Source organism: Paramisgurnus dabryanus, chromosome 15 (genome assembly GCF_030506205.2).
Source record: "Paramisgurnus dabryanus chromosome 15, PD_genome_1.1, whole genome shotgun sequence".
Lineage (NCBI taxonomy): Eukaryota > Metazoa > Chordata > Actinopteri > Cypriniformes > Cobitidae > Paramisgurnus > Paramisgurnus dabryanus.
In genome coordinates this window covers 23,541,011-23,568,509 of record NC_133351.1, presented here as the reverse complement: position 1 = coordinate 23,568,509, position 27,499 = coordinate 23,541,011, and the positions used below count along the sequence as shown (strand labels likewise).

At 36.8% G+C, this 27,499-nt stretch overlaps 4 long non-coding RNA genes across 6 annotated transcripts; 2 read left to right on the top strand and 2 right to left on the bottom strand.

Annotated features, from left to right (window-relative positions):
• Nucleotides 1–636: 636 nt before the first annotated feature.
• On the bottom strand, nucleotides 637–5,330 carry LOC135731090 (uncharacterized). Its single transcript, XR_010526187.2, has 4 exons — nucleotides 5,204–5,330; nucleotides 4,108–4,208; nucleotides 2,894–2,979; nucleotides 637–1,796 (listed from the first exon to the last, which is right to left on the bottom strand). It is a non-coding gene; the product is annotated as an uncharacterized lncRNA (long non-coding RNA).
• A 735-nt stretch (nucleotides 5,331–6,065) lies between these two features.
• On the bottom strand, nucleotides 6,066–10,353 carry LOC135731091 (uncharacterized). Its single transcript, XR_010526188.2, has 7 exons — nucleotides 10,214–10,353; nucleotides 9,464–9,569; nucleotides 9,126–9,208; nucleotides 8,940–9,018; nucleotides 7,967–8,032; nucleotides 6,995–7,083; nucleotides 6,066–6,153 (listed from the first exon to the last, which is right to left on the bottom strand). It is a non-coding gene; the product is annotated as an uncharacterized lncRNA (long non-coding RNA).
• Nucleotides 6,066–10,629, top strand: LOC135731092 (uncharacterized). Of its 2 annotated transcripts, XR_012335134.1 has the most exons (8): nucleotides 6,066–6,166; nucleotides 7,985–8,044; nucleotides 8,141–8,185; nucleotides 8,958–9,035; nucleotides 9,146–9,199; nucleotides 9,437–9,612; nucleotides 9,723–9,820; nucleotides 10,491–10,629. It is a non-coding gene; the product is annotated as an uncharacterized lncRNA (long non-coding RNA). The 2 variants fall into 2 exon arrangements; XR_010526189.2 differs by having other exon boundaries at nucleotides 9,437–9,820.
• An 8,759-nt stretch (nucleotides 10,630–19,388) lies between these two features.
• On the top strand, nucleotides 19,389–22,637 carry LOC135731088 (uncharacterized). Of its 2 annotated transcripts, none has more exons than XR_010526184.2 (4): nucleotides 19,389–19,517; nucleotides 20,445–20,522; nucleotides 21,388–21,465; nucleotides 21,900–22,637. It is a non-coding gene; the product is annotated as an uncharacterized lncRNA (long non-coding RNA). The 2 variants fall into 2 exon arrangements; XR_012335128.1 differs by lacking the exon at nucleotides 19,389–19,517 and adding an exon at nucleotides 19,929–20,186.
• Nucleotides 22,638–27,499: the final 4,862 nt, after the last annotated feature.

The following is a 27,499-nucleotide window of genomic DNA, read 5'->3' as shown; positions in this document are numbered from 1 at the left end:
AAGACGTATTTAAGATCTTAAAAAAATTATAAATCCTACCTGCCTGCATTGCATCTCCGTTTGGTCTTGAATCCGATCAAACGCAGACGAATCAGCAAAGACCTCCAACTGATTTCATTTTTTAAATAAATTTCTTGTTTAATTGTTTTAAAAATATAGTCAACAGGTTTTTAAGGGTTGGCATTAATTTTGAAGCAAAAATATAATTAAATATAATTAATAAAAGCCCATATCACGTATAATAAAAAAAAACAATATAGACATTTTGCGTTTAGTCCAAAACGTTAAAAAGGCACTTACCGTAGATAAAGCACCATGCACAAGAAAAGGTGATCTCATACTCTTTCTGACTACAAAATATTAACAAATACAAAACACACAGGAACATCATTGCCAACAGCCACTGCCCCTCTGACTGTTTTATCAGTCTGAAATGAATAAAGTTATACATTTAATTAAATAAAACAATTGCCAACAAGCTGATTATCTTAAGGTGACCCTGCTTACTGCAATTCCTGCTTATTATAATTACTGGGTGTGACTTACATTAAGTGTGTTTGTCAACAGTTATATATCTAAGGTTGAAACTTTTGATAGTTTTTGACCCCACGCCATCCATTGAAATTGTGTAACACACCTTGCATTTTCACATTTAATTTTAAAAATCATCTGAACAAACTCTGAGCAAACCAAAGGTGATATTGAGAATGTTTATATAGATGAAGTAACCTCATAAAAAAGTGAAAACACAATACACAATCATTTGACCAAGTTTAATCCAGCATCACAGCATGAATTATATTGACTAGTTTGTTTACAAAATTTGAATAAAATGTTTAACCTATGTGTTAATATGATTACAGCCACAGTGTAACAAAAATACTGCAAAGATATTGATCACATTCTCATTACATTACTTCACAAGACCCAAAGCTGATCAGGACACTTTAAGAGCACTGTAACGTAGTAACTGCTGAAAGAACCATGTAATACTGTGAATATAATGACAAACTGTTCCATAACACTTAGATGTGACTTTAATTACAATACAACTTACTCATACTCAGGGTTTTTAAACTGTGGGTGAAGACCCACTTGTGGGTCGCACTGTAAGATAGTGAGTGTTGCATTGTAGTGATGGTTTGTCCAATTAATTATTAGCAATGGTTTTGATATACTATAAGATTACACCTGTCTAAAGCCCATAATACACGGCACGATTTTTGGCTGTCCCAGATGAAAGATTACCAATCGTGAAACCATCGTGGAGATTTCTGTGATCGTGGCTCTTAATTGGTGGTCCTATCTCGTACAGTGTGAGAGGTTTAAAGACGTCTGTTTTCCCAGTCCTGGGACCAAAGACACCTACGATAGTTTTATGACAGTGTAAGAAGTTCAGCATGATCAACGCACATCAACAACGTGTTTGCTTCCTCGACCTGCATACCTGTATTTGTTTACCACTAGCGCATGCTGATAACGGATGTCGCAGCCTCAGATGCAATAGGTGTCTTCATCGACAGTCTACTGCTGAAGTTTAAACAATCCTTGTCACACAGTGTGATAAGGTCTTATTGGATTGCAAAAATCCTGCTGTGTATCCTGGGCTTAATATGTTGTGGAATGAAAAGTTTGGAAACCCCTGCTTAACACAAAGTCTCATTTAAAGTTTATAAGAACTTTTGCAATAGACCGACACTAAACGAAACTGATGGCAGATGAGGTGTTGGGATGACAATGGGCCAGAGTTGAATCTGTGCATCTTAGCAGATCACAGGCAGGTTTCCCCTGAAGTGCTGCATTAAGAAAAGAAAGGAAAAAGATGTTAGAACATTTTTAAGGAAATTGAAATAATTCTCACAATCAATATTGGACTATAAACAATAAATTATTACCAATGCAATAACATGCAAACAGACCTGTCAACCACCTTAAAGGTGACATAGAATGATTGAACGGGGTATTTATCCTTGTTCTGTGATGTGACATGTATACAATTTTTTTTTGTTTGGGTCTGTAATGCCTTAGAAGCTTCCTAAAAACCTCTCTCAGATAGCTCTATTAGGGTGGCGGATTTTAAACAAGTGGTTTAGCACCTATTTGGCTCCCCCTACTGGTTTTCATTGCGATCTCATTAGTGATTGGCTGACTTTGCTGCCACTCAAAAAATACAGCCAATTATTTTAAAGTGGAGGGGCAGTTAGATGCCTGTGATGTCATAAGCATCAGTTTTTCAGATTGGGTCATTTTCTGACTGACATTTCTAAAAGAGGAATTTCTATGAGACTGAGATGTTTAGCATGTCTAGCACTTTTTGTATGTTTGTGAATGTGGGTAGACTACCATTATTCAACAAAGACAAGGTAAAATTGGTTTTCCATTCTCTGTCCCCTTTAATAATAGATTTACGCAGTAGGCATGGGCTGGTTACCAGTTTCAAGGTATACCGAGGTTTTAAACAGTCAAGGTTACAAAACCACTAAAATGGTCTGTGAAACCGTCTCCAAGGTATGAACTGTATTTATACAAAATTCATTAAATCATTAAGTCATGTGATTGATTTGATGTTTACATGTAATATACATTTTGAAAATATAATATATAATATAATTTAAAGGCTTTATTTTTACCTGCCATTTAAAAATAAAAAAATTTAGTGTAGCAATGGGAATACCGCAACACTGTAAAACCATGGTATTTTTGCTAAAGGTAATCATACCGCCAGAATCTTATACTGGCCCATGCCTACTAAGCGGTTGTACCATGTGTTAGAAACATCAAGATTCACAAATTTTTAGGGCTAGCGCAATACCACAGTTTTGGCTATTCTTCATGTTCTCTAGGGCAGTTATTTTGCCCCAGTGACAGAAACAGTGACCAAATAATTAATTACCTTATCTACATGTGGGAAGAGGCCCACAGGTGAAGGAAGATTTTTGGCCTGCACTTCCACAGCTGGTAAACATGGATTGTGGTGGGCTAGTGACAGAATGAAGAAGATCAGTTTAAAATTTGCTTTACAACCAGAGGTTGCATTATTTTGACAGACAAGGGCTGTAAGAAAATTGTCAAAATCAATAATAATGTGAGCCAACAGCCAAACAATTACAACTAAACTCAATCAACTATCTTAATCTGCCTGAACTCAAATCTTGTGGTCTATAAAGTGGGAGTTTATCTGTGTGTAATTCAACCATCATGTTAGACTGAAGGAATTGCAGTTATCAATAGATTTCCCGACAGCACTGGACAAATGACTTCTCACACTCAGTGTGACTTGAGACAAAGGATAAACAAAGACATTGATTATGTTTACATGCACATAATAAGAGGACAATTATCTTATTATGATATTATAAAAATCAGCTTACTACATTAACATGTTTCAAGCGCTTTAATTTACTTTTATTTGTGAAGTTTATCTATCACAGGTGGAGACATACGCACATACGAAACGGCAAAAAAGACGTTAAAATCTGGTTTAAGAGCAAAAAACTACCTGTGCCAATCAGTTTTTGCCATTTATGGGCTTTACCCTATAAAAGAAAAACGTTTTATGCATTTAAATGACCTTACACGTTATCAGTTTATTAAGCGTTTAGACTATGTAGACACACTCACTGTGCACTAAGATAAAAAAAATTGGTTAACACGACCACTCGTGGTGGCTTCACTCAGAGGTTGGAGAAGACAACCGGTGGACTAAACATCAAGCCTCTGCACGATTCAGGTAAGTGGAATAAAATACATTGTAAATAAACATTATTAAAACAGATTGTGAAGTCATTCATTCAAAACTTGCTATGACCTAAGCCTAAATGACTTAATTTCTTTTTAGAATTAAGACAACCTTAGCAGGAGAGCCCCAGCAGTAACTTTCTCTCAAGCAGATGAGCAATAAGTTGCTTTATATGCTGCTTATAGCTAGTGAGAAAGATAATCTAATTGATCTACCATGCATATCCTTCAAATAACTTAACAGAACAACTGAACATGTATAATATGTAATTTAATATGTACATCATTAATAATAATTGTTAATAATATTTAATATTTGTGAAATTATATACTTGTGAATTCATTATATTTGCAATGTTTATACATTACCTGTTTTTAGGTAAACAGATTATCCATCAGTGGGTGCCTCAAGGTCGGCTCTGTAAATACTGTAATCTGCATGTTTCCGAGCACACGTTTACCAGGACACACTAATATTAAACAGAAAAACAACATAAATCAGTGTTAAACACAAACAAATTTTAGGTAAATTAAATAAGGTTTTCATCTTCAAATCAATATAAAAGAAATAAACGCAATAAAAAACAATGTCAGTGACGTAATAAATATGTGTAAATTTACACGCATCATTTATTAAGCATTATAAAAAATCCAGCAATATTATTAAACTTTGGTTATTTGTTATTATCCCTGCATTCAAATTGCAGGTTGGAGCAGGAAGTTGACCCTTCTGTCGAGCAAGCGAGCTGGTCGCGAGCATATAGCAGTGGTCGCGAGGCCATTCGTACGTCACGTGAGCGCCATTTTCATCATATGACCGTTTTTCCTCAGGCACACTTCAACATTTTCTTCGCATTTAACATCATTATTAACATGTAAATAATATAATTCGTAAACATAACGTTTATATTCATTTATAATATGTTTTTTTTTTTTTGTAATTGTTGGCTTTAAGTTAATTTGTCTGTCAGTTTGTTCGTGTTGGTAAGTAACTTAACGTACGTTATTAACGTTACGTTAGCCTTTTGTCATGTATGTGTTGTTAGAAACTGATAAAAATACGAATTAATTCACAGATATAAATAACTTTATAGCTAATACAAGTGATAAAATATATTAACATAATTATCAAACCACTTCGCTATAAAACTTTAAGGCTTCTACTGAATACCGGTCGTTTACATAACGTTAACTTACTCCAAGCAAGTCGGGCGGGAAGATTCATTTTATAACTCAAGTAACTTTAAGTTAAACAGGGGCTGGTCTAGGCTAACTTAGCAAATGTTTACCCCACCACCGCTGAGAAAACGGTTACATGTTCAACGTGCGTTGCCTTCAGGATTTGCAGCTCGATTTTGGCTTGCATTGATAAACGTTACAAACAAACAAACCAAAAAAAGAATGATCATATACGACAATCAATCTGTAGATCCACTACATGCATAACATAATGTTGATTACTTACCTCTACTGATGAAACTACTTCGTCAGCGTTGTAACTTCACATGTTGGTTTTGGTAAATCACACGAGGCCAAAGATCGAGGTGAAAAAGAGAAATAAATCGTTCTGCGATCGTTTAACGCGACGAGACACCGGAGCCTTAAAAAAAACAGGCTACTCCAGCCCAAAGATGAGTGCAGCCCTTGTGTCCGGCTTCACGTGGCTTAGGTTAACCAGTATGACATCACAGTACCGCGTGATTACACTGTTTCGTGGGCATTTGAATCACTCTCGCGGTACTTCAATGTCTGCGCATGTCTGCATGAAGTCAACCACTCATGCTTGTAACTGGGGTAGCGTTTGTGCGCTCAGTGATTTAGGGTGTAACAAAACAAGATTATTACATTAATATTATCAATTAGTATTGTAATAAACCTTTTTAAATGTTTGTTAATGATTAAGTGTCATTAACAAACTCTGATTTAAAACATCAATATATATGCTACGTAAATTTTCCTTAAATCATCAAAACATCCAAATTCAATGAAACAAAAACAACAACAATGTATTTAAGATGAGACACATTCAGCATTTATAATTTTTTCTCTTTTTTTGTTTGACTTTGTTTTCTACAGTAGCCTGTTAACAGTAGACCAAAGGTATGATGATCAATTATAAATGCAATATGGTTGAAAGGTCAGTAAACAAACAACAAAAAGGTAATTTCTTAATAGAATGTCTATACATTTTTTGCTTTTGTTACATATTTCATACATCAAAATCATTAAACGTTAATAATTATGTATTCCAACTTGTTGCAGCTTGACAAAAATGTAGCTTGAAGGAGAAGGGACAGCTGAGTAACAAAGTCCTGGTTAGTCTGCGTAGACGACGATACTATTACACTGACAAGAGTGTAATGATGATGGAGACACAAGCCAGAGAAAGTGGGGACCAAACACCAGGCCAGAATTCTGCATGAGTCAGGTAAGCATATAATGAGTTACAGCAGTGGTTCTCAACTCTGTTCATGGAGTCCCACTGCTCTGTGCATTCTGTATGTCTCTTTGATTTGAAGACTAAGGCTGCGTCCAAATATCACTTTGTGCATCCTATCGTGCATCATGTTCTGGATGTAAAGCATGAGACTTTTAATTGTATGTTAACATTTCTATGGTGTTCACTGCATTATTGTTATGCATTTTGTGAAACATCTGCAACATTGTGTCGTTTATTTAGGGACTACTGAATAAATAATACACTTTAATAAAGCTACATACTCAAAACAAAGAGCTTTTTTACAGGAGCAAAGAATTCTGCATCTAAAAGTTAGATATAAGCAAATGTTCATTTCAGAGTGTTCATTTTATTTACAGAAAAACTTAAAAATGTTAAATATAAATTAAAAGTAGTAAATAAAACACAAATACGTTTTTGTGCAAATTGCTGGCACTACCTGGATTGAAATTTTTACACATGCTAAGTGTGTCCCATTGGATGAATAATTATACATGCACGCTTGGGATCTTCACGCCCACTAGAATACTTAGGCCAAATACAAAAAAAAAACGTAATGTAAGTAGTCTAGTGCAAAGACAACAAGTGTGAACATTTGGTCACAGCCTCAGTTCAGTTCATGAAGATCTCTACTAATGAGCTGATGATTTGAATAAGGTGTGTTAAATAAGGAAGACATACAAAATGTGAATAGCAGAGGACCTCGAGGAACAATGTTTAGGAACAGTTACACTCTATAAAACATTAACTAAACAGACAAATTATTTGTCATAGCTTCAATAAACAAAAGAATGTCACCTGCATTTTAGTTTCCAGCATTTTTCCACAATGAAGCCAAACTGGAAGAAAATAAGCTTCTGCTTTGCATCTGACATCAATTCAGAAACCTGCAAAAATAATCACAAGAGAATGAAGAATGTTTTAAATATACAAAGAAATAAGCTCTAAGGAGCGGCATGGTTTACAGTAAAATTATGGGGTATTCACACTATGCATACTGTACCATACCAAAGTATGTTTTACCTCCAAAGTTTGGTGTGACTAGTGTGAGCGCTCCGTACCCTACTACACTTGTTCTCTGCAACAGTCCAGTTTAGTTCATGGTAGGGGGGCAATATTTTGAAACATAAATATTTTCAAATTATTTGCGACCCTTACAAAGACACTAATTTCCCACAGCCAGCAACAGCACAATGTTTGTCTGACATCACAATCTTACTGTTATTACAACTTTATGATTGTCAACAACTAGTACTTTAGACTGAACACCAGTGGGCGGAGCCAACGATATAATGATGTGCTGTGTCTTTCTGTGGGGGAGGTCAAATGAAAATTAATCTAGCTAGTGACATCACTACTCCAGCCATTTTACATTCGTAAAAGAAGAATGCTGTCTGCGATTCACTTATGTTTCCATGATTGCAAAAACTTTTATCGAAGTACATATGCAATTGTTTAAGTGTCATAATTAAAACATTCCTAAATTGGCAGTGACCCTGGCTTAAGTCGATACAAAACTCAAGTGCAAATCATGACACTCATATTAACTGTAGTTTTGGAAATTATTGTAACACAGATATCAGATATGAATAGTGTCTTATGTAAATATAAAAAGAGCAGAACAAAAAATGAATATAGTCAAAAAAAATATGATCTGTGCATTAAGATTTGCAATGTATATGCAGTCTTATTGTGACGAGAAAACTTGGTTATTGCTGGAATCATGAATGGTCTGAATAGGATTTGAGTTTGTTTACTTGTGAAACTTACCTGCTCCACCATTTACAGATCCAGTGGGTGCAGATCATCATACAGATGGTTCAAGTGTGGATCCACCTAATATTCAAGGTAAAAGAGCATTTGTTCACAGCATTATCTAAGAAAACATATCACTAGATATTACATATTAGATGTTAATGTCTGACTCTGATCCATACGAAACAGATTTTCTGTCCTGGGACACTCGGCTAACCATCAAGAAAGAACACAGTAGGTTAACAAGAATCTGACGTCACGTTTGATCATTACAAATTATGGCAGTACATTACACATTTAAGGACTGTTATTCCTCTGGCTGATTAAAAAATACCCAAAAGTTCTTAAAAAGAAGCAGCCCTAGTTATTTTGGCTTGTTAAACATAAACTATATAAACATAACTATTGTGACGCCTCCTTCTAATAAACAGGTTTAAATACTTTACTTATTTCCATGAGCACAAATCTTAATGCTACAGCATATGATATTCTAGAAAAAAACTTTGATGCTAAATTTATAGCAAGAGTTTTGGCAGGGCCCTTTTTCAATACCAACTTAAGAATGACCCTACAAACAAAGTAAGGTTCAAACAGAAAATTAGTGATTCAGTCTGGTGTGGAAGAACTTTGACTGGTCTGAATAAACCCCAGACCTTAACTCAGCTAACACCTTTGATATGACTCAAAGGTTTTTAGCCAACAACTCATCACCTAAACCTATCAATGACTTGTACAAGAAGCTGTAGTCATTTCGGAACAGAAAAAGGCACTTACAAAACTGTTGCAACAAAAATCAAAACAAAACTCTTTGTAGTGGTATTATATGGTGTAGCATATAGCATATTTGTTTTGATTGGACATACTGGAATAAATAAACATGTTTATTAGAATGAGGCCTCCCAATACTTGTGTCTAGTGTATTTGCCACAGACAGGGTAACGCATTCCTTAGAGTGTGCTTCTTTGTAAATGTGACAAATGAAAATGACCTGATCCATCATTTCCAGCTCCAGTGGGCATCCTTTATCCATCCAGACCCTCATACAGATGGTTGGAGTTTTGATACACCTAAAGTACCATGCAAGGTAAAAGAGCATTTGTTGACATAATTAGGAAGAAAACATAAACGCATTGTTCATGGCATTTAAATACAACATAACACTGTTTAATACTACCTTTTCTGTTCAATCCATAGAGCACTCATTTTCACTCTTGAGACCATGGTGTGACCTGCAAGGTCGAATGGAGAGTAAGTTGCCTAAAAAAAATAAAAATAAATGTATTTAAAATCGTCATTAGCTAAACATCAACATGTCTGAGGCAGATGCAGGTCTGATAATCCGTCCAACATTCAAAACCTCACAGTAAATCTACAGTCTTGAGTACTGTTTTAAATCAATGTATACATATGCTCATTATGAATTTTAATAAAAAATACTAAATGTATATAAAAAGCCTCAATTCAATTATTTTTTTGATATTGCAGCTGTAAACAAGACAATCTTGGAGTCACCTGCCTTCACTGGTCCAGTTGTTAGTCCAATTACAGATGGAGATTATAGAAGAGGATGATGTCTTTTCTCCAACATCTTTCTAGACTGATAAAAGATCTAGACAGGCTCAAACAAAAGTTAACAGACAGAGGGGCTTATATAGAGAATGGTAAGAACCATTTTATCCGTCAAACTTTTTACCAATTATTGTAAACATAAACAATATTATAGGGCTTAATTTGTTTTAAACATTACTTCAATGTACTGTATCTGTTTAAGGTGAGCAGCTACACATAAAAGAAGAACATGGATAATCTGCCCAGAGTTGTTAACCAGCAATGCAGCTATACAACTAAATTGATGCAGGCGGAAACAATGTGTGTATGTTATGTCCAAATGTTGTTATGTTCAAATGTTTTACAATATACTTAAACAGGTGGACCTGTCATTATTGCATTAGTCAAGTACAACTGAGTAGGTTAAGTTTACATATCAACGTCAATAAATATATATAAATAAATATCAGTCTTGACAGCAAACATAATAATGTTAAATAAAATAATAATTACAGCTTTTTAAGAAATTTACACGGGCTCAAACTATCAGTGAAATTAACTATCAAAAACCTAAAATAACCACAGACACGTGCATAAAATATTTAACGTGAACTAGCTAGTTACTGTAGGCTACATACATTGCTTATTATCAACGAAATTTCTAGTTAACTGATCCCACACTCAGCATTATTAAAATGTATTATTACTACATACCTTAAACAAATGTTCCCTTAAATCGCCAGACCAGGACAGGTTTCTTTCTTGCCCTTCTTCTTTTGCATTGCGACGTCGATATAAGTGCATGGTGTGGTGTAGCACGAATTTAACGCAAAGACGCTCATATTAATAATATACACGATATTGACGATTAATACGGATGATTTTATCTTTGTTTGACATTCTAATCAGAGTTATATTGAGGAAACAAAGAAAACATATGACATAGTTTGTAAAATTAATTTTTCCTTATTTTTTTAATGGTTTCTTTTAGAATGCAGCTGCTGCAGATGAAGAATCCGTCCGTCTACAACTGAAGGAGACGCGGAAATTCCTTCCAAGATGTTCTTTGCCCGAGGAAGCATTTGATTAATTTAAAGATATTGTGTTTCTTTGTATGTTATAGAAAAACGTTGCTTTTTTTGCATACACTCGTGTAAATATGCATCTTATGAATGTTTTCTTTTGTCTAATTTTAATAAATGTTACGCAATCAACTGCCTGTTTTATTGAAAATACTGTTTTAATTGTTGTCAATGATATATTGTAATAATATGTGTGTATAACTGTGTAGACGTAGTTTAGAGCAATTTATTTTTAATGATCTTTTAATGCTCTCAGAAACATCTTAGAAAGAGCTCGATTAAAGCTCTTATAAAGATCTTTTAAAGATCTAAGAAACATCTTGGAAATATCTTAGAAACATCTACCAACCATCATTCTAAATATCAAGCGTCTTGAAAAGATCTTAAAAGCGTCTTCAAAACGGCTGGGCTCGTACGTCTCAGATACGTAATTCATATGGGCAAACGACCTTTATAATACGTTTTCCAGACGGAATGGAAATCTGAGTGATTACCTCGCAGATACGTATCTGAGACGTACGTGTGCTATCTGGGTTTTGCTGTGTTAACCTTTGTTAAATTATTCATCATACACAAGGCTGCATTTTAAACCTAAAAAAATAAATTTAAAAAGAAGGCTAGGTCAGACAGGTTTGGAAATATGACCCAAAGTACTGACATCCCACAAGGATTTCATGATTATTATTATACTTAGTTTTGGGGTTTCATAAAGTACTGATTTTGTGGTGGTTATTTTTAGAATTTCAAAATAAGGGTACTAAAAATACATAAAAAAACATCCAAAAGAATTAAAAGCAGTCATATGATGCGATTTCATGTTTTGTCTTTTGGAGTGTTAAAAGCTGTGTATTTAGAAGATATGTTAAGTCACAAAGATTAAGTCCAAAGAGATATTCTAAAAGTAAAGGCTTATCCACGCCTTCCTAAAATGCCCCCACATACCTAAGGTTTGCATACCACCACCCAAATATACACAAAGAAAGAAGGTAGAACTATTATCTGTGCTGTAGTATTTTTGCCGCCGCTGCCATGCCGTGTAGACGCTGTGTTTTGGTAAGGGGCGTAGCATTTCCTTCACACTATTATGGTATTTAGCCAATCATAACGCACTGGATATCTGGCCAATAAGGGCACACCGTGATTTTCAGAACAATAATGTATATGTGTGACATTAAATCGCATAAACAGATTGCATTACAATAAATACACAAAATAATGTTTTTATAATGACGTCATATGACCCCTTTAAAGGTACAAAAGATGTACAAAAAAAACGTTACTGAACGTCTCTGATGGCAACTGCAGGCCCGTTGCCACAGGGGGGCATTAGGGGGCCTGCAGTTGCCGCGTCGACGTGCAAACACACGCGAAAACGCTGGTTGGCAGTAATCACACGTGTAACCACAGTAGCACCAGAAGTCGTCACAGAAGAAGAAGCTAAGCAAGTTAACCCACAAACGAAGAAGAAATAGCAACTTGTTGTGTATAATTTGAGAAGACCAGCAATGATGGAATTAAATAAACAGTGACTTATGTTGCAGTTTGAGTTAAATCACTCCTCAACTTGGCTCATCTTTGTTTTCACCGTCTCAAACGGAAAAACCTATGACGCAGTTTTTTTACCTGATGGGAGGGGTTCTGGTGGACCAATCACAGCGTTTGCGGTCCGCGTAGAGCCGACGCGCTGTTAGAAATTTTGTGAGGTGCGCGTCAGGCTACGCAGAGCTACGCACAGGCTACGGATAAATCGCCCTTAAGTGTCACAGAGTGCCTTTATAGGGCGGAACTAAAAGCAAAGATTGGTTCCGCCCAAAGATGGTTTCCGCCCGGACCAAATTTTACAAACACCCTTACTTCCTGGTTCTCTGGGGCAACACAATCGGGCTTTATGAGCAACAGGTGTAAAGATTTAATGTGGCAACTTATGATTGGAGAATGTGTTGAAGATGAGACATAAATCAGATATAAATAGATCTGTAGAAACACAAGAGGAGGCGGTTGATTTCGGTGCGAGCTCCTTTCTGCCAAGGGTGGGCCAAACATGCGCACACACACCTTTTGAAGAGTCTGAAGGCTCCATTGATCCGGGGATCGCTAAGATGCGAGCGGAAAGAGTGCGGAGCCGAAGGAGGCGAAAGAAAGGAGTGTAGCTGCTGTATTAAAGGAGCACCACGGAACAAGAGGAGTTCGAGTTGAGTTCGGAGTTCATTTCCTTCAGGCCGATCCGAAAAGCAGCATACAGGTCTGGGCAGAGCCAGCTTTGGAGAAGGTGGAGAATAATATTGACTGGGTGAAGAAGGAGACAGTATATGACTTTTACTGATGTTTGGAGGAGACAGCATATGTGCATCATCGATGTGTTTGAGTAACAGTCTTAAGGATTATTCACCGGAAGTATCGTCAAGGGCGATCTCCAGCAATGGAAAATCGATGGTATGAAGAGGATTGGCCAACTATAAGGAGAAGGAGACACAGGAAGAGTGTTATCATCATTTGTGAGTGACTCTGGACATTGTACCGTGTATTATTGTGGAAGGTGCATTATTCAGCGTGTGTTGTGAGCCCCTGGTAAACAGGTCAGCGGCCCCATTACGGAGCAGAGTTTTGGGTGAGCCGGGAAGCACGAATACAGGAAGACGTAAGCAACCGCGACGGCAACGTCCATCATCTGGTCGTCTACTAACTACAACGCCCGACGAGTCCCAGGACAAGTTCCAGAATACTGTGGTTTTTGACCCTTTTTCACTTAGAGTGTATGGAGTGCAGTGGGTGAGTCCTTGTCTTTGCCGTGAGTGTGTACACTTGAAATCTTGCAGTGCTATGCTGTGTTCGTGTCGTCAGTAGCCACTCTAGACTGGATGAGTCGTGGGGAAACAAGAGATCGTTGAGGCTGCTGCCCATCATGTACTTACCTTTGCCCACAGCCAAGGACTGAGATCCCCTTTTTTTAAGTATTTAATTCCCCCTAAGTGTTTTTAATATTTAATAAAATGTGTTAATTTTTATTCCTTTGTTTGTCTTGTCATTGGGGTGTTTTGGGACCTCCTTGGGGTGGAACTAGGAGGAGCGTGACCCCCGACAGGGGCGGTCCGCTTCTCCGACCTGTTACATAAGCATACCGTATTTTAGGTTTATATGTCACTAGTTATTCCTTTAGCCTTTTTTTGTTTTGTTTTGTTTTAACTGTAGTAAAACCATGGTTAATTTTTCGTAAGGGGCAGCTGGTTATTGCTGGGTATTGTGCCATCATGAGTTCATGTCTGAGAAAAACTCACGCGCAAAAATCAACATTAGAGGAAAGATTGAGTTCTTATGAGATTTTACTCCTGTGACTTGCTTTAAGGTGAGTATCCCTTTATATGCTACAGATCACGTTTGTTTTGCACCCCGGTATGTATTGTTGTTATTACGATGTAACGAAGACTCGTTACATCGTGTATAGGCGTGAGGTAACTTATGTGTTATGTTGTCCTTGACCTTGACTGGACTTGTATTGGTCTTTTTTAAATGAGTTTGTTCAGACTGTGGCCGTTTATTTTAATCCGAAGGCTGCAGCCTCCAAAGGTGGTATTTGTAGGCTGCATACGTCATCAAGACGGTCTTAATTCAGAATATTAACAAGTATAAACTTGACTATTATTCTTAGTTATTCGTAAATTGATGTAATATGCTTATTACTTGCAAATGTAATGCTCAGTTAACTTAAATAAACCAGGCTTGTTTACGAATGAAACCTGCAAATGCGACCTCCAGAGGCGGCCTTCGGATTGAGAAACGTCCAGTTTTTCACTTTATGAAGTTTGCCCCCCGTGAAAACAGAATGCCCCCCGTTCTGTATGTTCTGGCGATGGCCCTGGGCAACAGTATTGTGAAAGTAATGCTAGAAGTTATTTGAACATTATGTGGTGGTTTCCCGGACAGGGATTAGCTTAAACCAGGACTAGATCTTAGTTTAATTAGGAAATATAACTAGTTTTAACAAACATGCCTTACTAAAAACATTACATGTGTGCATTTTGAGGTAATACAAAGGACACTGATGTATTTTAAGATATGTCAGTGCAAGTTTTTTTTAGTTTGGACAGCTTTTACATTTATTTTAGTCTAGGACTAGTCTTAATCCCTGTCCAGGAAACCGCCCCTAGTAGTATTATCCCCATGAAAACCCTCTTTTGAGGATTGGGCTTCAGAATATGCTTTTCAAATCTCTTTGAGCCACAGTCATCTCTTCAACATCAACATCAACACTCTGTGTTTGATCAGGTTGAATGTACAGTAGCAGACAAATAATCCATAGAAACTAATAAGAAGTAAAACAAGGAAGCCTTGGATAACAGACGTGCAGCCAGATTGATGTTTCCAACAGGTTGTTTAGAAAGTGTCTAGAAACATATTGGGGGAGAGGGAAGAGGAGAAAAAAACATTTACTCAATTCAGACAAAATTGTGTGAGAATTGTACAAGTTACAGTACAGATTAACCACATTTTCATAGGGTGTCAAGTTCTTCAGGTTCTCAGTGTGAGAAGATGGCTGTAGGGCTGAATGTTAGTGTAAGGGTGAACCTAAGGGTAGCTGTGTTGATAAGAAAATCAAAGTGGAGTTGGAGAAATATGACAGAATATGAAGGTTACTTTTTAAAATAACTTTGGATGAGTAGTAGGTGGATAAAGTAGTGTGGGAGTTAATGGATGATCTCACACTTCAAATCATGACATGCAGGAGATGTTTTTGAGGTCTATGTCCAGGCTGACACAAAGTAAAGACCGTCTTTACTCACTTTCCTCTACAAACCTTTTGTCACCTCTGACAAGAGTACCATCAATCCCAAAGGTATTCCTGGACCCTTGATTATTTTGCTTTATATTTACATTATTTTTTTCCATAAAAGCTACTCATGTCCCAACAGATTCCAAACAAATGAAATGTGGGAATGAGGTAAGGCATAGGTAAGAGATATTGTAGGCAAAGGACAGGCTTTTGTAAACACAAAAGCAAATTGTTTTCTCACCTTTAGAGGCACAGGGGTGTTGGAGAGCATGATGGACATTTTTGATCTTGTAGAACAGCTTGGAGCCTGAATATTGAAATCAGTGTCAAAATACTGTGGAGAAATGTCCTCCGGGAGAAGCTTAAAATATGACCTCTTCATTCAGAAATGTGCCTAAGGCCCCCAGACAGGGTGTGGAGAAACTCTACAAGCTACAATTTGAAGAAGAGATACTGTAGCAAAAAAATATTAAACTATACACTGCAAGTATTTTTGTCTTGTTTTCAGTCAAAGTTGTATTCAAATCGCAGAGCATTGAGTTTGTGGTTCAAAGCTCATGAGTTTTAATCCCAGGGAACACACCAACTGATATAATGTAAATAGTCTACTGTATACGATGCATTGTAAGTCACATTGTATAAAAATGTCTGCCACGTCAATAGCTGCCCTTCCACTACCTTTCAATTAATGCAAACTGACATTACGAAGTGAAAATACACGTCAATTTCACAAAATCTCCCATATATCGCAAAAAAGTTTTTACGCCTGCGTTTTTCAGGCAATTCGGAAAAGGTGTATTTCGTAAAGCTTTAATGAAAATTCATAGTTTCAGGTCACCTGATGTACCCAAGTCACACAATCATTATTTGAAGATGTACTAAAATCTCACAGAAACACCTCATACGTGTCTGCTCAAAGGTATAAGAATTTGTTCAGACTGCAAACATTAATGCTAAATTCAGATTTTTTGCTCAGATCCGATGCTTTGTTTGACTGTTCACATTACGTGGCTAAAATCAGACAGCTGTGTGAACTGTTTCTATGGCAATGACGTCGTACTGGCATGACAATCTGCCTAGACGTCTGACATTCACGAGTTCACACTTACAAATAAGTTGGATAGATTAAATTTGTAAACATATTTGGCGTGCTGTTTTGGGAGAGGGCTCTGAGCTCAGAAATGGGCCCGAACACAGAGTACCCCCCCCCCCCAGGTTTAGGGAGTAACCTGGTGAGTGAGAGGAGATGGGGTGGGGGAGGGATTCTAAAGACTGTAGAGAATCCTTAGGTGAGTTTGACTGTGATTATATATGGGCTTGCCTTCATGCTGATTAGGTAGATATTTTGATTACTGATTGTAGACAGCTGGAGGCACTTGAGTAGTTTATTTGACGTGTTCCTCCCGAACTACGTTTATAAAACATCATTTGTAGAAACTGTATTCCGCAAAATATGGACTTTCCCAAACAACCCGATCATTTCGTCAAAAATGGACCGTTCCAAAGTTCATGCTGGGGTTGCGTTTACGTGATGTGACAACATGAGGTAACCAGAGAGCTACACAAATGTGATCAGAGTGGTCAGACTGAAATGGATTTCGATTTGAAACGGATTTCAAACCACCTTTGTATGTAGTTTGAAATATATTTGAAAAAAAAAATCATGCAGTTTTTGGCCATTCACATGTTCTAAATGTGATTTGATTTCAGTTGGATATGGACCAAAATCCATACCTGTCAAGTTTTGGATATGAAAATAAGGGAAATTTTCCCGGTGCCCACCGCGAGCAGTCCTACCAACGCAACAAGCTCCAGTATCCCTTACATTTTAAGACTGGTGCTATAGCCTAAATGACAACACAAAATGGTATATATAAGGGGTGTCAAACTCATTTTACGCTGAGGGCCGGATGGTAAATAACGGCACGATGTGTGAGGGCCGGATAATTTTTTTAAACCATAGTGTGCCGATATTTGTGTTAAAATTAAAACTAATTTATTAGCAAGAAAACTAGTGAAACACACAGCTCTGTGAAAACTACATTTCATAAGTCACACTCATACTGTACATACTATACACACAAATTTGCATCTGTACAAAACTCACTGACATTAGGTTGAAAAGCCTTAATTTAACTTATTTTGCATTATACCTTAATGGCAAAATTATTTATAAACCATTCACTTTTCTTTGTAATGAGAACAGTCATTTAGAAAATTAAAATGCTAGATGGAGCAGTGGCCCAAACCAAAAAGGGCACTAAGGGGGATGGTACTATTAGTATGGTTTTAATAAAGTATTATATGTGTTATAGCATTAACTTAGACAAGTGGTTACAAGTGATTATAATGGGATATATAATAAATAACAAGAATTAAAGTGTGACAATAAATATTTATGATTTATGCTGGCTTGATAAAGCTTTGAATCCATGTTTGCAATGTTGAAATGCCTATAGCAGCCTCCCTTTCCGTTCTCTGTCTTTATTTTGTGAAGGCATTTGTGTTTTTGTTTTTTTTTGTCTACAAAGTGTGCCAACAACAGCATATTTCGTGTTTATATTAACTTAGATCTGATCGGGAACATTAAATCCATTAGACAAGCGTTAGAATGTGGTTATTTTGTTGTAGTTTGCTTGCTAAGTTGTAAGCACTTTTAGAACACCGACAGCAAATCATTACAGGACGAAATACTTCCAAAATTGTAATTCTGCGGTTTAACAACTGATATAATGTAATAAATCCACCTGTTAATGCAACAAACTTCAGAAACTGTCGTCTTCGCTCTCCAGGCAGAGAGTGGACGCAGAGATGCTGCGGAGCGGGCGGGAAAACACGAAGTGGATTAGCGGAATCTGTGGATTTTTTGCGTGAGGCTAGTGACAGAGCTCAGATTGGGAATGTTTTTATTACTCCGCCCGGGCATTATTATTTTTGTAAAAACGGAGGTTAAAATACGGGAGATTTACGGGAAAAAACTAATACGGGAGGACGGCGGGAAAGGAGGGTAAAATACGGGACTTTCCCGGCCAAAACGGGATACTTGACAGGTATGCCAAAATCGGATTTGGACTGACAGTGTGAACAAGGTACTAGAGACAGACATGGGTCACATATGAGCAGATTGGATTTTGATGGCAGTGTGAATGTAGTCTAAGATGCTTTTCTTGCCAGTTATGTTTGGATGACACTCCACCATTTCTTTTGATTTAAAATAATGTACTATTACCTCTAAGAAACACCTCATATATTGCCACTCCTAAGAATAAGGGGCTTTCCTTGGCATTAATGTTTGGATATTCCTACGTCTCATTCGGTTAAAAATAATGTCTAGTGCTATGGATGTGATATTGGTAAACCTACAGTACCAACATCAGTCAATGTGATGTTTGGAATGACTTATCACATGGTTAGTGGAAATGCCATCATTTCACAAGTTTTTGACATTTAGAAAATATCGCAAATCTAATGGAAACACATCTACTGTAACTGTAAAAACCCAGCTTAATTCTGTGAAACTATAACCTTGATATCTTTAATATTGACTAATGTCATGTCAAAGATCAAAATGAATGTGAAATCAATGATTGAAATCTAACCGAATTTAGTTAAGTTTTTATGAATTCAAAAGGAAAAACATGTTTATTTTTCATTGGTGGTTCATGCTTTATGCATACCTGTACACCTTACTTGATTTTGTTTAAACCAGTGTATTTAACATAGTGCATAAGCAGATCCATAACACCTTTTTTGACATGAAGCCCAAGGGCCAGCTGCATCAGCTTGATGAGTTGCAAAAGTCTCGACATAAAATTGATCTTAAAGGGATACTTCACCGATTTAGCATTCAGCTTTGTATCTGTACACTCTAAAAACTCCTGGGTTATTTCTTCAACCCATATTCTGGGTTATTTGTGTTGGGTTAAAATGATGGGTTATTTTTTCAGAGAGTAACCATTTTCTGGGTTATAGGGCTAATATTTTGACCCAATTCCTGGGTTGTTTGGGTTTCTGGGTTATTTTTCAAAGGTTAACCCATGTTCTGGGTTAACGCCCCGCCCCCCGCTGTTCTGGAATTTTCTCACAACAGTCGATTGAAATAACTGCCACCGGAGTTCGCGGCGCGCTCGATCCGTTTTGGCCTGGGCTTCTTCGTTGTGTATTCAAGGTAAGCAAGTATTTTAAGTGTCAATGTAACGTAAACTTTCTGTGTCCATGTCCCCGTTGCTTATCTCATTGTTATAATACCGGTAAAAATACGATAAGTACAGGGCAGCTATGACTTCGTGCGACGTTAAGGGGGTTAAGGGGGAACACCGGACGGGGAACACCGGACGAGAAGCGCCGCGCCGTATATAAGACCACTCGAGGTAACGTTATCCCGCACTTTCTCAGATTATGGCCAGCAATATTGTTATGTTTAAGGACATTATGGAATTAAGATATACCAGTACTATGTTATGATTGTACTGTATAATTAAATACAATCGTTGCTGAGTCTGCAGTCTGAACACTTTACCTCTGAGCGTCCGTAAACTGAATGAATTTAGGATATCACCTGAAAATCCAATATCAACCAATTTTCATGAAAGTAGCTCATTTCTGTAAATGAATGTAAAATTTAATGTACATTACAGCACATGGTGAAGTCTGTATATACATTAACGACGAATTTGAGACAAATAAGTGTAAATTTAAAACTATGTACATGGCGCTCGGCGCCGCAGACAGACGCAAAATGGCGCCGCCGGTACACACACATACTGTACCCTGTCTCTTCGTTCCCTAGCTCCCGAGGTCGTGAATCAGTTTATCATGTACACAGGTTCGGGCACTGGTAAGGACTTTAGCTCACTTGACATTGGGACACTGTTCACTTATTATCCTGTGATGTGGCTGCTTAAGCGTGTTGTGATCACTCACAGCTGTTACTCATCAACAACCGGCAAAACCAACCGTTGCGTTGCTTTGAGTTATGTTTACCAGCTGCACCATGCTTATAATATTATACAGTGCTCTACTGGCTGAAGTAGTGAGATTTAAAGAAGCAGGTCAAGTCTTCAAATTGTTGCTAACCTCTATATGTTTTCTCCAGGTCTGTTTAAATGGACAGCTTTGTCACTGATAAGCTAACTGAGTGGCGGCTGTTTGAGCTGACAGAGACATTTTTGAGGTGAGCTTTTTACTCTTATTGCCCTCATATCATCTCTCTATACCTAAACATTTTAAACATTTTTCTTTAAAGGAAAACTACACCGTTTTTCAATATTTTACTATGTTTTTACATCAACTTAGACAAAATAATACATCCCTGTCTTTTTAATGCGTGCAGTACATCGTGTACAGCATGTCGTGAATGTGTTAGCATTTAGTCTAGCCCCATTCATTCCTTAGGATCCAAACAGGAATGAATTTAGAAGCAACAAAACACTTCCATGTTTTCCCTATTTAAAGACTGTTACATGAGTATTTACACGAGTATGGTGGCACAAAATAAGAGGTGACGATATTTTAAGCGGATTAAAAAATGATCTATGAACTATATTGTATGGCAGAAGAGCACTTAGTTTGCAGCACTTTGACCTCTGGTGCAGTAACATCACTCCTGTGAACTCTCTCATCTTTTTCAAAATCAGTGTGATGAGTGATGATGTTACTGCACCAGAGGTCAAAGTGCTGCAAACTAAGTGATCTTCCGCCATACAATATAGTTCTCATTTTTATCAGCTTAAAAAATTATTTAGTGCCACTAGATTTACTGGTGTAACTACTCATGTAACAGTCTTTAAATAGGGAACACATGGAAGTGCTTGGTGGCTTCTAAATTCACCCCTGTTTGGATCCTAAGGAATGAATGGGGCTAGACTAAATGCATTAATAACGCGCTGTACAAAGATGAACTGCATGCATAGAAAAAAAGGATGTATTATTTCGTCTAAGTTAAGGTAAGAACATAGTAAAATATTGAAATACTTTTTATTTAATAGGGCTTAAAGGGATAGTTCACCCAAAAATGAAAATTCTGTCATCATTTACAGGCCATCTACAGGGTTGAGAAGAAGACTATCCGGCATTCCACTGAAGAGTCCCTGACAGCGTTCATACACCAAATGTCTGTAAGTACAATGGACCAGTTTCTCAGCACTACTCTGAGAGAGAATATTCTTAATTCTATAACTATACTGTTCATGTGAAAGAAGGCTATACAAGGGACATGTTTCATGTGGAAGCTAAAGGGTGAATCCTGGTTTAAAAAAACAACTTCAAGGTTCCTCGCAGTTGTATTTCAGTTTTGGGCGATGCCATCTAGGGTAGCAATCTGACTAAAAAGTTAAGTTAAAGATGTTAAGTTTTATTACTCAGTGGTTCTCAACCCACATTTTCTTGTACCCACTCAAAATGAAGACACCAATTAAGAACCACAGCTCATTTGGCTTCCTTGTACAGTTAGTATCAGCATTATAACACAAACTGGTAGTCTATTATCTTGCTTACAATTTACGTTCTACACAATATTCACTTTATATCTTTCTGTCTCTGTCTGTTTTAGGTTGGAACAAATATGGTGGAATACAGTGGCGGCTCGTGACTGCTCATCAGAGGATGCGCTAATTCAAAATAAGTGTTCAGATTGTCACGTGTGTGGTTCCCTTTTCCAAAATATGTGTCCTGCGTGTCGAGAGATCCTGTGTGCATCACGTGTTTTGTCAAAATAAGTGCCTGCTGCACACGCGTCAAAACCGTTTATGATAAAAGAGATGCTCATGTTTCTAAAATACACGCCAGACACTTCCTTAACAGTAAACTCTTACTACGCATGAGATTATGGAGTATCTGGCAAACGCGAGCATCCGTTTTATCATAAACCCTTTAAACGCGTCTGCAGCAGGAACTTATTTTGACATGACACGTGATGCACACAGGATCTCTCGATGGGCAGAACACATATTTTAAAATTACAAACCACACACATGACAAGCTACATACATGTTGTGACGAACTTTGCATCGAGCATCCTCGAATAAAGAGGTCAACCGGCCAGCACTGGTGGAATACCTTCAGCAATCCCAGCCGTTCCCCTCTGGGAGATCTCAAGCTGCACACAACCAATGTTTGAAGACTTAAAGCCTCAAGTTCAATCCAATTATTGAATGTTGTCAAATGTTTGAGAGTTGTTTATTATTCTATTTTTCCTTTCTAATGTTATTACAGTGTGACCTAAAATAAATAGGTCCAAGTGTGCATTTTTATATAGAATTTAATTGAATCCAATAAAAATTTAAAACTGCTTGAAGTGTGTAAGTGTCTGAATTTTTCTTTTCTGAAATAAGGCATAGTTACACAATTTAGGTTATCTTTGACCTTTGGTTAAAAAGGATCTACTAATTTCTGGGTTTTTCCACCCAGATATTCGGGTTGTTCTTTTGACCCAGAAGTTGGGTTATATTAACTACAATTTTGGGTTATTTTAACCCAGAAGTTGGGTCAGGTATTTAACCCAGAAGTTGGGTCAAAAAGAATAACCCATTTTTCTGGGTTGAAATAACCCAGAAATTAGTTGGTCCCTTTTTAACCCAGGAGTTGGGTCAAAAATAACCCATTATGGGTTGTTTTTGACCCAGGAGTTTTTAGTGTGTAGAAACCCGGCAGTATTACTGAATGACCATGTTTCCCTCCATCATTTCCCCCTGAGAGGAGAGATATCTGCATTTTGGTTCTGCAAAAAAGTCCTCCGATGATGTAATATGACGATTTTTGCATCATCGGAGGACTTTTTTGCAGAACCAAAATGCAGATATCTCTCCTCTCAGGGAGAAATGATGGAGGGAAACATGGTCATTCAGTAATACTGCCGGGTTTCTACAGATACAAAGCTGAATGCTAAATCGGTGAAGTATCCCTTTAAGTTCTAGAATTTATCCCTGTTACACCATCTAGGAAAACTGTATAGCACATGTCTGAGCACGTCACACCTAGTCAAAGGTAGGTGCAAGTTAAAGGTCTTGATAGGTGCAAGTTAAAAGTCTTAATTTGTGTCCATGGAGAAAAATATAGTATCCTAAAAAGTATCCTAAAGACAATGGCTGGTCTAATATAGCATTGAGGATCAACAAGCTTTCAGGCGTGAAAGCCTTATGAGCGACCGCGCCAGTCCTTCACTCTAAAAATGCTGGGTTATTTTCAACATTGGGTCAAAAATATAATTAAGCATATAATTAAGCTTTCTGTTTTTTTTTATTCAGTTTTTGGTTCATCAGTCATTTCTCATTTATTTGCTACTATGGTTTGTTTATGGTGCTGAAAATGTACAAATATCAGAAGGATGGGTATAGATATAAGCCCAGAGTATAGGGTTTACAGTACACCCAACTTATCTGATGCAACCGAACCCCAGACCATTAACTAAAAGTTGTGTGAAAAGATGCAGTGACGACCGGTGACTTCTTTTTCAAGGGAGCACAATGCAAAGCTCATCACAACATGTATTTAGCCTGTCATATGTGTGGCTCATCATTTCAAAATATATGTTCGGCGTGTCATTTAAACTTATGTGTATCACGTGTGATGTCTGGTGCAGACGAGTCTAAATGGTTCATGATAAAAGAGATCGCGTTTGCCAAATACTCGGCTAATCTCATGTTTAATCAGAGTTTAGTGTTAAGGGAGTGTCTTGCGAGTATTTTGTAAACGTGAGCTTCTCTTTTATCATGAATCCTTTCGACGCGTGTGCAGCAAGCTTGTATTTTGCCAAGAGGCAAACATTAAGCAACACATATTTTGAAATGACAAGCAACACACGACACGCCGAACACAGATTTTGAAGAGGATTTCCCGCCGCCACTGAAAAGATGATAAACATCTTGGCAATAACAATCTGCCTTTTTATTAAAAATTTAACTGGACTGAAACATACATACCTAGTTATTGAAAGACAGATTAGGTAAAATGGGATAATTTATTGGATTGTCACCTGAAATTAGCTATGCATCAGACTGGAAGAGTGGGAAGAGAATTTTCACCTGTGACTGAAGAAGAGACTGTTATATAAAGCGCTTTATAGGTGTAGGGCAGAAGAATCTCCATTAGTCTCTGCTCACTGAACTCCCACAGTCAGACTCTCTTGACTCGATCTGATGAGGCTGAAGCTGCTGCAGCACTGCACTGCAGATGCACTGAGCACATAATGCTGATGATTAATGCCTGATTGCTTGGCAGGTGTGAGGGAATCAAGGGAATTAAAGCAAATGGGGGTGCAGCATTTATGCTTAAAAACAAACAATAAAATTGATACCGTGCTTAAAATGTACTATGTCAAAGCAAAGTGCTACACTTTAATTTAGTCTGCTTGGCTTGGACTTAAATTTCGGAATAAATCAATCTCAATGGAGTTCCTGGCAAACACATTGGTGGCACAAACGTTGTTGTGACACATTCTTTTTACAACCTATTCTTCAACCAATACGATTGCTTTGGTCATTAGTCCATTTCACCAAATGCGACCAATAGATTTACTAAATTAGCGCCTCTACCCGCAGCTGGTGAAACTTAATATTTTACTAGGGGTATAAAATTATATTTGGGGGTATAATTTTGCTATGATGATATGTACTGGGATAAGATTTTAAATTTAAACCACCAGGATAATTTTTATTTTATTACACATTACACCAGGCATTTAGGGCAAAAACGTACCCATTTATTTATTATAAGATATAAACAAATCATACAAAACAGTCACAACTTTTTTTAAAATGTACTTAAAATATTCCAAGTGTACCGAGGTCAAACAATTGATTTATTTGAAGTAAAGATGCAAAAGTGATGACAATCCATTGTAAATATCAGATCCGGTGTACACTGATTCAAAAACTGCCACCAGAAGAAGCGATGATACGTGATTGTAAAAAGGCATTGGCTGTGCGTTTTGATCACATAATTCTTCATATAAAGTAATCATATGGCTTCAGTTCACAAGGTTTGCAACGCGAATGGTGTGTAATACTTTTATACAGTTTTATGCAATAAATACATGTGATTGTACTTTTACTTGCGTGTTACATGGTTGAGAAGTGTTTGGGTTAAGGGTAAGGGTGAGGGTGGGGTTAGATGCTCCAAAATATCTTTAAAACCATAAATATTTATGAAACCGTTACAAATTCATAAAACTAATTGTGTCTAATCTGATGTATAAGGCAAAAACCTAGCTAGAGGACACTAATCCCTTAATACATCACTTTACGTCGTAATAAGGTGCTTGCCCAAACGACCTATGAGGTTGTTATTTTTGGAGGATAGTCTCTATTTTTACTCTAGCAAAGTTGCAATGTACGTGCTTGCAACATTGTGACAACGTAGAAATGTAAGACGCAAGAGAGCTTTAGCAATGATGTCCTGCAACATTTAAAAACTGTGAGTGAATGTTCAGACCACTTTTGTTCATTTTTGGTGCCATAACATCAATCTTAATAAAAAAAATTCAACATGGCAGAATCGTGTAATCTAACATAGGTAATTATATTTTAAAAATTAATTATAATTAACAGTATCCATTGTTACCTTTAAAGAACAATACAATACAGGGATATGTTATTTAACTATATTATTAATTATTAATAATATTATTATCACAATCATATAACTATATTTGAATTAAACAAATATATGTATATATTAGGTTTATATAAAGTATTACTTTAAAATATTTATTTTCACTGGACATAGTTACCATCAGAACAGGGGTATTATTGAGAGGAGAAAAAGGTCAGGAAAAGAAAAACACAGCTAACTTTCTGCCTTCAGGACACCGGTAACATCCTCGTCCTCAGGTGTCACGAGGCAGGCTTTTAAGGATGGCACAGGTGCAGCTGATTTCCTAATAAACGTATGATAAAAACATAAGACATTTTCGATTCTGTTAAGACTACACTGTAAATAAATTTAACGAAATCCTGGCTTTATAAACAAAAGCACTCTTTGACAACCAACCGTCACTTGAAACATATACTGTATTGTTTGCACAACCTAAAGCACTGACCCCATTATTCTTTCAATTATTTTCAAGGTACGTAAGAGAACAAATAGTAAGAAATGCTTTTTGGTATAGGGCAAGGATTCAAAAGTAATGAAATGTGTCCTGCCCTTTTGTTGCTTTAACAAGAATGATATTGCTCAAGTTTGTTTTGGGGAGAGTTTAACTATACATCTCCTTTTTAAAAGGCAATTGTTAAGGCATAAGCTCAGGCAGTGATTCATCAAAAAATAAACTAAATCTTATTCTTAGCAGCACTCAATTGCCCATAACCATCTCAATTTAAGCATGTGTCAAATGGTAATGTTCTCACCCAGAACCCTTATTTCTCAACTCTTAAAATCGGACTGCTGGTTCCAATTAAAACCACAAAAACTATACAGTATCCTAATAGGCTACTTTACTAACTGTGCATTATTGCACTGTAAAAAAATGTTGGTTTAACTTAAAAAAGTTACCTGGTATCCTTTAAATTTTTAGTTTCAAAAAATATTTGTTAACTCAACTAATATTTCAAAGTTTAATATTTAAGGCAACCAGGTAAATTACTTTTTTAAGTTGAACTAACTTTTTAACATCACACTCTACAGTAGGTTTCAATATAGCTTGTGTTGTGAATTGTGTATGTGATGATAAAGAATATTCTAACTTATCATTTTTATGCTGCATATACCTTTAAAAAGTAATTTCTCTGCAAAAGCTATATATCTGCAGATTGCTTTTCAATGCCATTTTGTGCAATCGGGTTTCTCCTGACTGTTAGGAAAACAATATCCAATGTCTTCTCGAAGGCATATTTTGAGATTGCTGACCTCAGCGGGTCTGTGTCTGAAGGGACACAAGCAATTTTTTTGCAAGGAATATTGAGCATATGGTGAGATGACAAGTTCACCTTCAAAATTCATTTTAACAGTTTATGTAAAAATGAAATTAGGCTAGGATAAAGTTTTGAAAAGTTTGCTTGAATATAATTGATCTAAGTTTGATATTTAAAGTATGCAAGTATTACCTAAATGCTGTGAAGTTCCAAGAAAATGACTGGTGGAAGATGCTGATTTACATATTCATCATTGGATGACCCCAGCCGTTCTGAAGCATATGGATATATATTTGTGCCCTGC